Source organism: Pristiophorus japonicus, chromosome 21 (assembly GCF_044704955.1).
Source record: "Pristiophorus japonicus isolate sPriJap1 chromosome 21, sPriJap1.hap1, whole genome shotgun sequence".
NCBI classification, from domain to species: Eukaryota; Metazoa; Chordata; class Chondrichthyes; family Pristiophoridae; genus Pristiophorus; species Pristiophorus japonicus.
The window spans coordinates 51,758,212-51,772,777 of record NC_091997.1 but is presented as its reverse complement, the minus strand read 5'-3'; positions in this window follow the sequence as shown (position 1 = coordinate 51,772,777).

The following is a 14,566-nucleotide window of genomic DNA, read 5'->3' as shown; positions in this document are numbered from 1 at the left end:
CCTGTCGAACGCCTTCTCTTGGTCGAGGGATAGGAAGGCGACCGACAGACCAGCCTCCTGGGAACAATGGATGAGGTCCCGGACCAGATGGATGTTATCGTGGATTGTCCGGCCCGGGACCGTGTATGACTGGTCGGGGTGGATCATGTGGTCCAGCACGGCACCAAGGCGAGCAGACATCGCCCTGGCGAAGATTTTGTAGTCCGTGCTGAGGAGGGAGACCGGGCGCCAGTTCTTAAGGAGGCGGAGATCGCCCTTCTTAGGCAGCAGGACGATGACTGCCCTGCGCCAAGAGAGGGGCATCTCCCCGGTCGCCAGACTTTCCCCCAGGACCCGCGCGTAGTCGCCCCCCAGGACGTCCCAGAACGCCCTGTGGAACTCCACGGTCAGCCCGTCCAGCCCCGGGGATTTTCCCCCCGAGAGCCGGGCGAGGGCACCGGTCAGCTCCGCCAGGCTTAGCGGAGCTTCCAGATTTTCGGCGCCCTCCGGGCGGACCTTCGGCAGGTCCTCCCACAAAACTCTACGCGCTTCCTCGCTGGACGGATCCGGAGAGAACAGAGCCCCGTAATATTCACGGACCCTGTTGTTGACGCCCTCCGGATCCGAGACGAGAGAGCCGTCGTCGGCCAGCAGCGTCAAGAGCTGCTTACGGACACTCTGCCTTTTTTCCAGCGAGTAGAAGAAGGGGGAGCCGCGGTCCAGATCCCGCAGGAACCGGATCCGCGACCTCACGAACGCGCCTCGGGACCCGACGAGCTGCAGGTCCTTCAGCGCGGCCTTCTTCGCTTCGTACACCGTCCGCAGGGCCGGGTCCTGGACGACTTGACCGAGACGGGCTTCCAGGTCGAGCACCTCTTTTTCTAGGCGCCCGACTCTGGCCGCCCGCCTCTTGGTCGACCCCCTCGCGTACTCTTGACAGAAGACGCGGACGTGAGCCTTGCCCACGTCCCACCATAGCCTCAAGGAGGGGAAGCCCCCCTGCTTCCTTCTCCAGTCGGACCAGAATCGACGGAACGAGTCCTGGAACCGCACGTCCTCCAGCAGCCGGTTGTTAAAGTGCCAGTACGCGGACCCCGTCCTCGCGCGGAGCGAAGCGAGCTCCGCCCACACCAGGTGGTGGTCCGAACACGGCACCGGCCGCATGGAGGCCGCCGGGACGCAGGAAACGTACGCCCGAGACACGTAAAGGCGGTCGACTCTAGACCATCCAACTCCAGGCCTCACCCAAGTAAAGGCGCTGGAGTCGGGGTGGAGATTTCGCCAGACGTCCACCAAGTCGAAGGACCCGACCAGGTCCCTCAACTTCTCCATCGCCGTCATGCACTGCGGGGCACCGGAGCGGTCCCTCGCCTCGAGGGTGCAGTTAAAATCCCCCCCGAGGACAATGCAGTCGCCGACGTCGACGGAGCCAAGAAGAGCGGACACCACTTCAAAGAAGCGCGTTTGCTGCGGGCCGGGATGAGGGGCGTACACGTTCACGAGATGGAGCGGCACGTCCCCCAGGCGAACCGTTACGTGCAGCAAGCGGCCTGGCACGGGCTCCTCGACCCCCAAGATCTCCGGCTGAAAATGCGGGCCCAGCAAAATGGCCACCCCACTAGAAATGGCGGTGAGGTGGCTCATGCGGACCTCTCCTTGCCATTCCAGGAGCCACGTGGCTTCGTCTCCCGGAACGGTGTGGGTTTCTTGCAGGAAGCACACCGCATATTTCCCCTCCCGCAGGAGCGAAAAATTGTCAAATCTACGGCGTGCCCCTCTGCCGCCGTTGATGTTGAGGCTGGCTATGGTTATCTTCATGGCAAAAGCATAGTGCAACCTCTACCTTAACCTATTGTGGGGGAGGGAGCGGAGTCTTTTGTTGAACTCCGCTCCCTCCGCCGCCCAGCGAGGAGTCCCTCGAGCTCGCGCAGCTCAAGGTGCTGCTCCTTTGTCAAGGGCCCGCCCGCGGCCAAGGTTTTAACGGCGGCGCGCACAGACCCCTTGATCAGCTCTGGCTCGGACCATTTTTCCAGGGCCAGTCGGGCTTGGTCGCGGCGACCCCGGCTCTGGGCCAAAAAGTCCCGGAGTTCCTTTGCAGGAATGAGGAGGGCCTCAGCGGCGGCCGCGAGCAGATCCACCGCCTCGCTGGCGGTGGTCTCTAGGTCTTCACCCGCGTCCCCCACCGAGTCCCCGTCCTCCTCCGGGAGGTAGCAGCCAGCCCATCGACCGCACAAGGTACGGCAAATGAACCGGCCGCTCCAACCGGCCCTGGCACTGCCCCGATCCCACCCCCAGGATCGTCGGCAGAGGAGTCCCCACTGGGCTCTTTTAAAAATGGTGCTGGGTCGAGAAATGACAGCGGAAGGGGTTCCCCCTCCGCCCCAGGAACCGGAGAACAAGGAGAGACCCGGCCATAGGAGATCCCCAGGCTCCCCAAGTGCTCCAGCTCCAAAGTAAGGGGCGAGGGTGGGTGTTCCTCCCCCTCCCCGCTGCCACCCCCCGGCCCAGCATCTACAGTTTCATTAAAATCAGTTTGTGTTTCTGCCGGGTCGAGCGACTCCCGGGGGAAGTTGGGTATTGGCTGGGCGGGCTCAGGTTCGGCCTTCTCGGCCTCGCCCGCCTCAGTCCCCGGGACGCCCGGCCCGGCGGCTACGCATTCCTCCGCGGTCCCCACGCCCCCCACGACAGGCAGATCTTCCATGCCATCCCCAGGAGGCAGCGGCTGGGCAGCCTCGACTGCCTCACCCTCCCCGGGGACAGACTCTTCGCGCCTGCAGCGCAATTTGGGAGCGCTGGTGGGGGACGCGGGACACGCGGCGGGCACCGACTCCTCCGCGGAGGGATGTTGTTCCCCCTCCGCCTCATCGGAGCCGCGCCTCCTTTTGTTCCTGGGGGCGCGCGGAGGCAGGGAGACCCCCATGTCTGCCGAGGCCTCCCGCTCCGCCCCCCCCTTTTCCTTTTCTTGCCCGCGCCTGGGCCCCTCTGTGGTGTTATTCAAGGGCCCGGGCACGGGCTCGGGGCACCCCGCGCTCGCCGGTGACTGGGTTGGGCTGAGCGCGGTGGTCAAATTGTCTGGCGCACCGAGGGGACCCGCCTCTGGATGTTTTGTCTTCTTCCGCGCCTTCCTTCCGGCCGGACGCTCTCCCTCCCCCCCGCCGGAGGCCCTGAAAACAAAGGTCTCCGACGATGCCCGCGCACCCATGGCTCCCGGCACGCGGACGCAGCTAGGGGGAGGGGTGGCAGCGGCGCCAGCCTTGGCCGCCTTCGGTGGTTTGGCGGCCTTGGAGGCGGGGCAGTTCTTGCGAACGTGCCCCACCTCCTTGCAGGCATGGCACCGCACGCCGTCCGACGTCCAGAAGACGCGGTAGGCAGTCCCCTCGTGCACCACATTAAAAGATCCCTCCGTCGTCTCCTCCCGCGCCAGCCGGACAAAGAGCTGGCGGCGGAAGGAGAACACGTGGCGCAGGCTGTTCTCCCTGAGGCCGAGCGGTATGGGGTTGATCCCTGACCTTACCTCCCCCAGTTGTTGTAGGTGAGGGAGGAGGAGCTCAGCGGAAACAAAGGGCGGGACGTTTGAAATGATGACCCTCTGCGCGGTGGCCTCGAGAGGGTCCACCGGCAGGAACGTCCCGCCCACCGTGAGCCACTTTTCGAGGGCCAGGGACACCGCCCGCTCCGACCCCAGGAAGAACACGGCCTTCCCAGACATCTTGGAGGCTGCGACAATGGCCGAGGGGCCGACTACCCCAGCCATCGCCCGCACGCACTCCTCAATGCTCATTGTGGGGTGAGTGTAGCTCTTGACCCCGTGTTTCCTGGTTATAAGTCTGAACGGTGGCAGGGCAGCGGGTGGCGCAGGAGGTGCCGTGGATGTGGACACCGCCTGCGCATACGTCCTTGCTGGCCCTGCCACCGGCGTGGATGGGGTCGCCATCACGGGGTCCCTTTAAGGGCTACACCCACCCCAAAGTCACAGGCCTTAATGGTCTTTAATGGCCTCGTATGTTAACTGAGCAGAGGAGCCCTTAACGAGGCACCTCTCCCCTCGTTGACAATTGGGGAGGGGCCTTGCTCCCTCTGCTCAGTTGTCTTAATTGTTTTTTTTTTAAATTTGGAAGGAAAGGGTTCTCAGAGAGAGAGGGGAGAAACAGAGTAGCAGAGAAAGAGAGAGGGGGGTGGGAAGGGGGGGGGGGGCTGCGAGGGCAGGTCTCCCCTCGCAGCTGTGGGTGGGTGCACTCCCCAGATGGCAAAACACAAAAGTCTTTGGGGTGGTCTTCAGGTGCGGGGAGAAGATGTCTTCACCTGGGGTAGCTGGAGCCACCAGGCACTCCTAACGATCTTTAATTGGGTGATTGAGAAAAACAACAATCTTCAGCCTGGTAGCTCCAGCTAGCCCAGGCTAGGCAAATGTGGGGGGGGGTGGGGGGGGTTCCAATTGTGGGGGGGGCCTAGTTGTAAGCAAGGCCCCCACACACACTACCACACACACACACACCCCCCGCGATGTTCCGGCCCTCAGTGGTCTTCTTTCCTCCCCCCACCGATACAACAAAGTCTGTTTGGGGAAATGCACCCACACCCACCTGTAGAATGTTGGGTCTCCCTCCTTCCACACTGGATGTTGTTGGTCTTTTCCCCCTCTCTCCAACTCCTTGCAGAATGGTAAAAAGTTGATGAAAATGTTTTCTTCTTTCTCCTCCTCTCCCTCTGGATAGAAGTTGTAGTGAAGCCCCTTCCTTCCTTCTCTTCCTGGGCTGGTCTCAGGGCTCTCCAGGCAGTAGCACAGGTTGATAGCTGCTCCTCTCACAGCAGCTCAGCTCCTACTGTGCAGGACACGCCTCCACTGCTCCACCATTGGCCCTTGTGCATGAAACTCTTTTAGAGTCTACCTGCAAAACATAAACATTAAACTGTGCCACCCGACCTGGGTGACACACCAGACATTTACAAGGCCCTTTTTTCCTTTTTTTGGTTTTTTTTTGTGTTTTTTGGTTTTTTTTTTTGTTTTTTTTTTTTGGGCACTAAAATCACAATTTCTCCGGTGCCCCCTATAAAAGGGAAGGGGACACTAAAAGCACCGGCAATTAAAACAAATTAAACTTTAAAACGTAAAATCAAATTAAAATTTGGTTGCCGGGCGTGATGATGCACTCCAGTCCCTCCGGTGCCCACCTCTCGCGGAAGGCCGCGAGCGTACCGGTGGACACCGCGTGCTCCATCTCCAAGGACACCCTGGACCGGATGTAAGAGCGGAAGAGAGGCAGGCAGTCAGGTTGAACGACCCCCTCGACCGCCCGCTGCCTGGACCGGCTGATGGCACCCTTGGCCGTGCCCAGGAGCAGTCCTACGAGGAGGCCTTCGGACCTACCCGCTCCCCTCCGCACAGGGTGCCCAAAGATCAGGAGAGTGGGACTGAAGTGCAGCCAGAATTTCAGGAGCAGCCCCTTCAAATAGTGGAACAGGGGCTGCAACCTTGTGCACTCCATAAAAACATGGAACACGGACTCCTCCAGACCGCAGAAATTGCAGGCGGCCTGGGAGTCCGTGAACCGGCTTAAAAATTTGTTGCACGGCACTGCTCCGTGCACCACCCTCCAGGCCAAGTCCCCGATGAATAGTGGGAGGACCCCTGCGTAGAGTGCCCTCCATCGGGGACCCCCGCCTCCTCCGGACGGCAAGATGGTACGCCATGGCGTGTCCGGACGGCCGGCGAGGATGGCAAAGTTGAGGGTGTGCAGGAGCAGCCCGTACAGGAAACCCCTCCGCGCGGAACTGAAAGGCACGGAGGGGATTTCCCCGAGGCGGCTCAAGTTGTGAGGCGCCGGCCCCCGAGGGAGGTTCCGGGGTTTGGCGCCGATGAGGAATTCCGTCCGGACGGGGGTCAGTTCGGACGGGATCTCCCCACGTGCTTGAGCCTCCTCGATGCACCTAACGGAGTCAGGGCCCAGAGCTGTTTTTAGCGACTCGATGGCATCGGCCGCGTGGCGGACGTTGGCAGAATTTAGGCGCCGCGCCAGCGTGTCTGGCGCCATCCAGCCCGCTCCTCCGCCATCGAGCAGGTCCCTGACCCTGGTCACCTCACCAGCCACAGCCCTCTCTTCCGACCGCCACATAAAGCCTCGGCCGTGGAGGTACGGATTCCCGAGCAGCGGTTCCTGCAGGACGGCCGCCACTCCAGCCGGCGGAGAGCTGCGCTTGGTGGAGACTTTGTTCCAGACCCTGATGAGTTCCCTGTAAAAGACAGGCAGCTCCCGGAGGGCGGTCCTGGCACCCCCCAAGTTCACAAACAGGAGCTGCGTGTCATAATTGAGGTCGAGCTGCTGGCGGAAGAAATACCTCGCCAGAGCGCACCACCTAGGAGGGGGCTCGACGTAAAGGTATCTCTGCAGGGTCTGAAGACGGAAAGTCGCGAGCTGGGCGCTGACGCACACCAACGACTGACCGCCCTCCTCAAGCGGGAGACTCAAGACCGCGGCAGAGACCCAGTGCTTCCTGTTGTTCCAGAAGAAGTCCACCAGCTTCTTCTGTATCTTGGCGACAAACGCAGGGGGAGGGGTCAAAGTGACCAGCCGGTACCACAGCATTGCGGCCACCAGCTGGTTTATGACTAGCGCTCGACCCCTGTAGGACAGCACTCGGAGCAGTCCTGTCCAGCGCCCTAGGCGAGCGGCGACCTTGGCCTCCAGCTCCTGCCAGTTCGCCGGCCAGGCTCCCTCGTCGGGGCTAAGGTAGACTCCCAGATAGAGGAGATGGGTCGTGCTCCAGGCAAAAGGCCTGAGCTCCTCCGGCAGGGAGTCCACCCGCCACTGACCCACCAGGAGTCCGGAACATTTCTCCCAGTTGATCCTGGCGGAGGACGCGGCCGAGTAAATCTCCTGGCACTCACGCATCCTCCGCAGGTCAGCGGGATCCTCTATCGCGAGGAGCACGTCATCGGCGTAAGCCGAGAGGACGACCTCCACGCCCGGCCCTTGCAGAGCCAGTCCCGTCAACCTCGTCCGCAAGAGGCGCAGGAAAGGCTCCACGCAAACGGCGTATAACTGGCCGGACATGGGGCATCCCTGGCGCACCCCTCTCCTAAAGCGAAGGGGCGCCGTCAAGGACCCGTTAACCTTAATCAGACACTCCGCGGCGGCGTACAAAAGTCGGATCCGGGCGACGAAATGCGTCCCGAACCCGAAAGCGCGCAGAGTTCCGAGCAGATAGTCGTGATCCACCCTGTCGAACGCCTTCTCTTGGTCGAGGGATAGGAAGGCGACCGACAGACCAGCCTCCTGGGAACAATGGATGAGGTCCCGGACCAGATGGATGTTATCGTGGATTGTCCGGCCCGGGACCGTGTATGACTGGTCGGGGTGGATCATGTGGTCCAGCACGGCACCAAGGCGAGCAGACATCGCCCTGGCGAAGATTTTGTAGTCCGTGCTGAGGAGGGAGACCGGGCGCCAGTTCTTAAGGAGGCGGAGATCGCCCTTCTTAGGCAGCAGGACGATGACTGCCCTGCGCCAAGAGAGGGGCATCTCCCCGGTCGCCAGACTTTCCCCCAGGACCCGCGCGTAGTCGCCCCCCAGGACGTCCCAGAACGCCCTGTGGAACTCCACGGTCAGCCCGTCCAGCCCCGGGGATTTTCCCCCCGAGAGCCGGGCGAGGGCACCGGTCAGCTCCGCCAGGCTTAGCGGAGCTTCCAGATTTTCGGCGCCCTCCGGGCGGACCTTCGGCAGGTCCTCCCACAAAACTCTACGCGCTTCCTCGCTGGACGGATCCGGAGAGAACAGAGCCCCGTAATATTCACGGACCCTGTTGTTGACGCCCTCCGGATCCGAGACGAGAGAGCCGTCGTCGGCCAGCAGCGTCAAGAGCTGCTTACGGACACTCTGCCTTTTTTCCAGCGAGTAGAAGAAGGGGGAGCCGCGGTCCAGATCCCGCAGGAACCGGATCCGCGACCTCACGAACGCGCCTCGGGACCCGACGAGCTGCAGGTCCTTCAGCGCGGCCTTCTTCGCTTCGTACACCGTCCGCAGGGCCGGGTCCTGGACGACTTGACCGAGACGGGCTTCCAGGTCGAGCACCTCTTTTTCTAGGCGCCCGACTCTGGCCGCCCGCCTCTTGGTCGACCCCCTCGCGTACTCTTGACAGAAGACGCGGACGTGAGCCTTGCCCACGTCCCACCATAGCCTCAAGGAGGGGAAGCCCCCCTGCTTCCTTCTCCAGTCGGACCAGAATCGACGGAACGAGTCCTGGAACCGCACGTCCTCCAGCAGCCGGTTGTTAAAGTGCCAGTACGCGGACCCCGTCCTCGCGCGGAGCGAAGCGAGCTCCGCCCACACCAGGTGGTGGTCCGAACACGGCACCGGCCGCATGGAGGCCGCCGGGACGCAGGAAACGTACGCCCGAGACACGTAAAGGCGGTCGACTCTAGACCATCCAACTCCAGGCCTCACCCAAGTAAAGGCGCTGGAGTCGGGGTGGAGATTTCGCCAGACGTCCACCAAGTCGAAGGACCCGACCAGGTCCCTCAACTTCTCCATCGCCGTCATGCACTGCGGGGCACCGGAGCGGTCCCTCGCCTCGAGGGTGCAGTTAAAATCCCCCCCGAGGACAATGCAGTCGCCGACGTCGACGGAGCCAAGAAGAGCGGACACCACTTCAAAGAAGCGCGTTTGCTGCGGGCCGGGATGAGGGGCGTACACGTTCACGAGATGGAGCGGCACGTCCCCCAGGCGAACCGTTACGTGCAGCAAGCGGCCTGGCACGGGCTCCTCGACCCCCAAGATCTCCGGCTGAAAATGCGGGCCCAGCAAAATGGCCACCCCACTAGAAATGGCGGTGAGGTGGCTCATGCGGACCTCTCCTTGCCATTCCAGGAGCCACGTGGCTTCGTCTCCCGGAACGGTGTGGGTTTCTTGCAGGAAGCACACCGCATATTTCCCCTCCCGCAGGAGCGAAAAATTGTCAAATCTACGGCGTGCCCCTCTGCCGCCGTTGATGTTGAGGCTGGCTATGGTTATCTTCATGGCAAAAGCATAGTGCAACCTCTACCTTAACCTATTGTGGGGGAGGGAGCGGAGTCTTTTGTTGAACTCCGCTCCCTCCGCCGCCCAGCGAGGAGTCCCTCGAGCTCGCGCAGCTCAAGGTGCTGCTCCTTTGTCAAGGGCCCGCCCGCGGCCAAGGTTTTAACGGCGGCGCGCACAGACCCCTTGATCAGCTCTGGCTCGGACCATTTTTCCAGGGCCAGTCGGGCTTGGTCGCGGCGACCCCGGCTCTGGGCCAAAAAGTCCCGGAGTTCCTTTGCAGGAATGAGGAGGGCCTCAGCGGCGGCCGCGAGCAGATCCACCGCCTCGCTGGCGGTGGTCTCTAGGTCTTCACCCGCGTCCCCCACCGAGTCCCCGTCCTCCTCCGGGAGGTAGCAGCCAGCCCATCGACCGCACAAGGTACGGCAAATGAACCGGCCGCTCCAACCGGCCCTGGCACTGCCCCGATCCCACCCCCAGGATCGTCGGCAGAGGAGTCCCCACTGGGCTCTTTTAAAAATGGTGCTGGGTCGAGAAATGACAGCGGAAGGGGTTCCCCCTCCGCCCCAGGAACCGGAGAACAAGGAGAGACCCGGCCATAGGAGATCCCCAGGCTCCCCAAGTGCTCCAGCTCCAAAGTAAGGGGCGAGGGTGGGTGTTCCTCCCCCTCCCCGCTGCCACCCCCCGGCCCAGCATCTACAGTTTCATTAAAATCAGTTTGTGTTTCTGCCGGGTCGAGCGACTCCCGGGGGAAGTTGGGTATTGGCTGGGCGGGCTCAGGTTCGGCCTTCTCGGCCTCGCCCGCCTCAGTCCCCGGGACGCCCGGCCCGGCGGCTACGCATTCCTCCGCGGTCCCCACGCCCCCCACGACAGGCAGATCTTCCATGCCATCCCCAGGAGGCAGCGGCTGGGCAGCCTCGACTGCCTCACCCTCCCCGGGGACAGACTCTTCGCGCCTGCAGCGCAATTTGGGAGCGCTGGTGGGGGACGCGGGACACGCGGCGGGCACCGACTCCTCCGCGGAGGGATGTTGTTCCCCCTCCGCCTCATCGGAGCCGCGCCTCCTTTTGTTCCTGGGGGCGCGCGGAGGCAGGGAGACCCCCATGTCTGCCGAGGCCTCCCGCTCCGCCCCCCCCTTTTCCTTTTCTTGCCCGCGCCTGGGCCCCTCTGTGGTGTTATTCAAGGGCCCGGGCACGGGCTCGGGGCACCCCGCGCTCGCCGGTGACTGGGTTGGGCTGAGCGCGGTGGTCAAATTGTCTGGCGCACCGAGGGGACCCGCCTCTGGATGTTTTGTCTTCTTCCGCGCCTTCCTTCCGGCCGGACGCTCTCCCTCCCCCCCGCCGGAGGCCCTGAAAACAAAGGTCTCCGACGATGCCCGCGCACCCATGGCTCCCGGCACGCGGACGCAGCTAGGGGGAGGGGTGGCAGCGGCGCCAGCCTTGGCCGCCTTCGGTGGTTTGGCGGCCTTGGAGGCGGGGCAGTTCTTGCGAACGTGCCCCACCTCCTTGCAGGCATGGCACCGCACGCCGTCCGACGTCCAGAAGACGCGGTAGGCAGTCCCCTCGTGCACCACATTAAAAGATCCCTCCGTCGTCTCCTCCCGCGCCAGCCGGACAAAGAGCTGGCGGCGGAAGGAGAACACGTGGCGCAGGCTGTTCTCCCTGAGGCCGAGCGGTATGGGGTTGATCCCTGACCTTACCTCCCCCAGTTGTTGTAGGTGAGGGAGGAGGAGCTCAGCGGAAACAAAGGGCGGGACGTTTGAAATGATGACCCTCTGCGCGGTGGCCTCGAGAGGGTCCACCGGCAGGAACGTCCCGCCCACCGTGAGCCACTTTTCGAGGGCCAGGGACACCGCCCGCTCCGACCCCAGGAAGAACACGGCCTTCCCAGACATCTTGGAGGCTGCGACAATGGCCGAGGGGCCGACTACCCCAGCCATCGCCCGCACGCACTCCTCAATGCTCATTGTGGGGTGAGTGTAGCTCTTGACCCCGTGTTTCCTGGTTATAAGTCTGAACGGTGGCAGGGCAGCGGGTGGCGCAGGAGGTGCCGTGGATGTGGACACCGCCTGCGCATACGTCCTTGCTGGCCCTGCCACCGGCGTGGATGGGGTCGCCATCACGGGGTCCCTTTAAGGGCTACACCCACCCCAAAGTCACAGGCCTTAATGGTCTTTAATGGCCTCGTATGTTAACTGAGCAGAGGAGCCCTTAACGAGGCACCTCTCCCCTCGTTGACAATTGGGGAGGGGCCTTGCTCCCTCTGCTCAGTTGTCTTAATTGTTTTTTTTTTAAATTTGGAAGGAAAGGGTTCTCAGAGAGAGAGGGGAGAAACAGAGTAGCAGAGAAAGAGAGAGGGGGGTGGGAAGGGGGGGGGGGGCTGCGAGGGCAGGTCTCCCCTCGCAGCTGTGGGTGGGTGCACTCCCCAGATGGCAAAACACAAAAGTCTTTGGGGTGGTCTTCAGGTGCGGGGAGAAGATGTCTTCACCTGGGGTAGCTGGAGCCACCAGGCACTCCTAACGATCTTTAATTGGGTGATTGAGAAAAACAACAATCTTCAGCCTGGTAGCTCCAGCTAGCCCAGGCTAGGCAAATGTGGGGGGGGGTGGGGGGGGTTCCAATTGTGGGGGGGGCCTAGTTGTAAGCAAGGCCCCCACACACACTACCACACACACACACACCCCCCGCGATGTTCCGGCCCTCAGTGGTCTTCTTTCCTCCCCCCACCGATACAACAAAGTCTGTTTGGGGAAATGCACCCACACCCACCTGTAGAATGTTGGGTCTCCCTCCTTCCACACTGGATGTTGTTGGTCTTTTCCCCCTCTCTCCAACTCCTTGCAGAATGGTAAAAAGTTGATGAAAATGTTTTCTTCTTTCTCCTCCTCTCCCTCTGGATAGAAGTTGTAGTGAAGCCCCTTCCTTCCTTCTCTTCCTGGGCTGGTCTCAGGGCTCTCCAGGCAGTAGCACAGGTTGATAGCTGCTCCTCTCACAGCAGCTCAGCTCCTACTGTGCAGGACACGCCTCCACTGCTCCACCATTGGCCCTTGTGCATGAAACTCTTTTAGAGTCTACCTGCAAAACATAAACATTAAACTGTGCCACCCGACCTGGGTGACACACCAGACATTTACAAGGCCCTTTTTTCCTTTTTTTGGGTTTTTTTTGTGTTTTTTGTTTTTTTTTTTTTTTTTTTTTTTTTTGGGCACTAAAATCACAATTTCTCCGGTGCCCCCTATAAAAGGGAAGGGGACACGAAAAGCACCGGCAATTAAAACAAATTAAACTTTAAAACGTAAAATCAAATTAAAATTTGGTTGCCGGGCGTGATGATGCACTCCAGTCCCTCCGGTGCCCACCTCTCGCGGAAGGCCGCGAGCGTACCGGTGGACACCGCGTGCTCCATCTCCAAGGACACCCTGGACCGGATGTAAGAGCGGAAGAGAGGCAGGCAGTCAGGTTGAACGACCCCCTCGACCGCCCGCTGCCTGGACCGGCTGATGGCACCCTTGGCCGTGCCCAGGAGCAGTCCTACGAGGAGGCCTTCGGACCTACCCGCTCCCCTCCGCACAGGGTGCCCAAAGATCAGGAGAGTGGGACTGAAGTGCAGCCAGAATTTCAGGAGCAGCCCCTTCAAATAGTGGAACAGGGGCTGCAACCTTGTGCACTCCATAAAAGCATGGAACACGGACTCCTCCAGACCGCAGAAATTGCAGGCGGCCTGGGAGTCCGTGAACCGGCTTAAAAATTTGTTGCACGGCACTGCTCCGTGCACCACCCTCCAGGCCAAGTCCCCGATGAATAGTGGGAGGACCCCTGCGTAGAGTGCCCTCCATCGGGGACCCCCGCCTCCTCCGGACGGCAAGATGGTACGCCATGGCGTGTCCGGACGGCCGGCGAGGATGGCAAAGTTGAGGGTGTGCAGGAGCAGCCCGTACAGGAAACCCCTCCGCGCGGAACTGAAAGGCACGGAGGGGATTTCCCCGAGGCGGCTCAAGTTGTGAGGCGCCGGCCCCCGAGGGAGGTTCCGGGGTTTGGCGCCGATGAGGAATTCCGTCCGGACGGGGGTCAGTTCGGACGGGATCTCCCCACGTGCTTGAGCCTCCTCGATGCACCTAACGGAGTCAGGGCCCAGAGCTGTTTTTAGCGACTCGATGGCATCGGCCGCGTGGCGGACGTTGGCAGAATTTAGGCGCCGCGCCAGCGTGTCTGGCGCCATCCAGCCCGCTCCTCCGCCATCGAGCAGGTCCCTGACCCTGGTCACCTCACCAGCCACAGCCCTCTCTTCCGACCGCCACATAAAGCCTCGGCCGTGGAGGTACGGATTCCCGAGCAGCGGTTCCTGCAGGACGGCCGCCACTCCAGCCGGCGGAGAGCTGCGCTTGGTGGAGACTTTGTTCCAGACCCTGATGAGTTCCCTGTAAAAGACAGGCAGCTCCCGGAGGGCGGTCCTGGCACCCCCCAAGTTCACAAACAGGAGCTGCGTGTCATAATTGAGGTCGAGCTGCTGGCGGAAGAAATACCTCGCCAGAGCGCACCACCTAGGAGGGGGCTCGACGTAAAGGTATCTCTGCAGGGTCTGAAGACGGAAAGTCGCGAGCTGGGCGCTGACGCACACCAACGACTGACCGCCCTCCTCAAGCGGGAGACTCAAGACCGCGGCAGAGACCCAGTGCTTCCTGTTGTTCCAGAAGAAGTCCACCAGCTTCTTCTGTATCTTGGCGACAAACGCAGGGGGAGGGGTCAAAGTGACCAGCCGGTACCACAGCATTGCGGCCACCAGCTGGTTTATGACTAGCGCTCGACCCCTGTAGGACAGCACTCGGAGCAGTCCTGTCCAGCGCCCTAGGCGAGCGGCGACCTTGGCCTCCAGCTCCTGCCAGTTCGCCGGCCAGGCTCCCTCGTCGGGGCTAAGGTAGACTCCCAGATAGAGGAGATGGGTCGTGCTCCAGGCAAAAGGCCTGAGCTCCTCCGGCAGGGAGTCCACCCGCCACTGACCCACCAGGAGTCCGGAACATTTCTCCCAGTTGATCCTGGCGGAGGACGCGGCCGAGTAAATCTCCTGGCACTCACGCATCCTCCGCAGGTCAGCGGGATCCTCTATCGCGAGGAGCACGTCATCGGCGTAAGCCGAGAGGACGACCTCCACGCCCGGCCCTTGCAGAGCCAGTCCCGTCAACCTCGTCCGCAAGAGGCGCAGGAAAGGCTCCACGCAAACGGCGTATAACTGGCCGGACATGGGGCATCCCTGGCGCACCCCTCTCCTAAAGCGAAGGGGCGCCGTCAAGGACCCGTTAACCTTAATCAGACACTCCGCGGCGGCGTACAAAAGTCGGATCCGGGCGACGAAATGCGTCCCGAACCCGAAAGCGCGCAGAGTTCCGAGCAGATAGTCGTGATCCACCCTGTCGAACGCCTTCTCTTGGTTGAGGGATAGGAAGGCGACCGACAGACCAGCCTCCTGGGAACAATGGATGAGGTCCCGGACCAGATGGATGTTATCGTGGATTGTCCGGCCCGGGACCGTGTATGACTGGTCGGGGTGGATCATGTGGTCCAGCACGGCACCAAGGCGAG